Source organism: Telopea speciosissima, chromosome 11 (genome assembly GCF_018873765.1).
Source record: "Telopea speciosissima isolate NSW1024214 ecotype Mountain lineage chromosome 11, Tspe_v1, whole genome shotgun sequence".
Lineage (NCBI taxonomy): Eukaryota > Viridiplantae > Streptophyta > Magnoliopsida > Proteales > Proteaceae > Telopea > Telopea speciosissima.
In genome coordinates this window covers 40,503,235-40,505,617 of record NC_057926.1, presented here as the reverse complement: position 1 = coordinate 40,505,617, position 2,383 = coordinate 40,503,235, and positions in this window count along the sequence as shown.

Genomic DNA, 2,383 nt, shown 5'->3' with positions numbered 1-2,383 from the left:
TTTTCCAAGATTAAGCCCTGGGTATGGTAGTGATGGGGAGGGGGAGAGGGGGTGTGTGCTATTTAATGGGTTCCCTTTTTGTTGCAAAACTACTGCAGTAGAGCTAGTACTATTTATTCTCTTCTCTATAATTATATGGTTAGTAAAGTATGTTGATCAAGTGATCAACAAAGCTCTTTTATGTAAGTTAGCATGGAAGATAAAGTATGGTGATTCTCAAAGCAAGATTTTTCAGCCTAACAGTACATTCAAAAGATCCTACTGCTTATCTTCTATTTGGCCAGGTTTAAATAGAGTTTTGAGACTTGATCTCCTCAAAGAAGAAATGGATTATTGGGAAGGGAAATAAAACAAAATTCTGCAATGACAATTGGTTGGACAATCAGTCTATTGCTGATTCTTCAGGTCTCCCTTCTCTTTTTCGTTGATTCGTGGATAAAAATCTCAGACTTTATCATAAATGGACACTGGTAATTTCCTAATGCTCCTTCGGCATTCTTGAATGAGATTTTTGCCACGGCAAGATCAATACGGATTCCACCTATGGAAGTTGAAGATAGGTGTATGTGGAGTCCCATTTCGTTTGCCTCCTTTACTATTTTCTCAGTTTGAGATGAAATAAAGTGCCGAAACCCAAAAGTTCCTTGGTTTTTGTTGATATGGACTTCAAACTTGCTGCCCAGATTCTCTATCTTTAGATGGTGAGTCATCTATGGTAAGCTTCAAATCGATGAATCCCTATCATCCATTGGGTTAAATATTCCTTCCAGATGTGATCTATGCCATTCACAATTTCCCACTCGGAGTCTCTTCATCACTTATTTATGGAATGTGATTTCTCGAAGAAGATTTTGTCCAGTTTCCTTAATTGTTTCGAATGCAACGGTTTGATACAAGATCTACTAGCCCAATTGTGGATTTGGAAATCCCACATAATCTCTCTTAAAAGTGCATGGAAATCTGGTTTTGTGATTATTCTTTAGAATCTATGATTTAAAAGAAATCTAAGAAGACACGAAGATTCAAAGAGAAATCTTCACATCCTCTTCAAAAAGATCTTACAATGAGAGGGATTTTAATCCGCTGCTGTAACTGCAGCGCTGCTGTACTCATCATGCGGCGCTGTAGGTGTCATGTGGGGCCCGCTGTGCACACATGGCGCCTGCAGCACTGCACGATGAGTACAGCAGCGGATAATGATCCCAATGAGCGGGGATTCACAAATATTTGGATTCAATGTGACTTAGCATCTGTGGTTCTCCTTGTTCAAGCAAACCGTCTATCTTGGTTTCTTTGGTAAGAATGGTTAAGCCTACAACCCTTACTTTCATCTATAAAACTGAGAATCACTCACCGTCTCAAAGAATCCAACCCAGTAGCTGATTTTTTTTTTATCGAAGGAAGCTGCAACGTCAGGTGTATCAGGATCAATCAATAGATTTCCTTTGCAAATTCAAAAAAAGATAAAAAATGATATTATGGGTTAAAAACAGAAAATCTAATGGTTGATCTTGATACACCTTCGACATATGGGCATACCCATAGTATCATTTTTTATCTCTTCTTGAATTTGCAAAGGAAATCTAATGACTGATCCTGATACACCTGAACTTGCAGCTTCCTTTGATTAAAAAAAAAAAGGAAAAAGAAAATCAGCTACCGGATTGGATTCTTTGAGATAGTGAGTGATTCTCAGTTTTATAAATGAAAGTAGGACTTGTAGGCTTAACCACTCTTACCAAAGAAATCAAGATAGACGGTGAAATCATTTTATAAATGCTATACGTTTGTGAGGCAATTCTAACCAATTGAATCAGAGAGTCATAGATTATAGCATTGATCTGGGGCTGAATGAACTATTTTCTTTTTCATTCCCCATCAAATTCGTTGACGTCTAATCGAAACACTTTTTTTTTGTGCTTGGAATCAGAAATAATATATTAAAAAAAAAGGGATTTACAAAGAATGAACCTGGGCATACCCAGGGATTACAAAAAGAAAAAAAAGACAACCCCATCTTCAGCAATGCCATCAATAGGACCGGCTAGTAATTAACAAAATTAGTACAACTAGCAAAATATATCGAATAAGAGTTATAACCGCTGCTACATTCCTATCTTTTGGGCTAAAAATGCATTGGTCCTCTTATTAATCTGCACTTGCCGTGCAAAGAACAATAACTTTCGAAAATCCTATCACATTTGAGCAGAAGGAATCCCAGGTTACTGTCCTCCAATATGTGTGTATATGTATTTCTTTAACTTTGATGACATCACCTTTGGACAAATGTTACTAACTTTGCTACAAAGGTAAAATCATAAAAGAATTGAATGTGCTACTTTGGTGGGTTCCACCTACCCTTTTACAGTTTTCCATAAACATA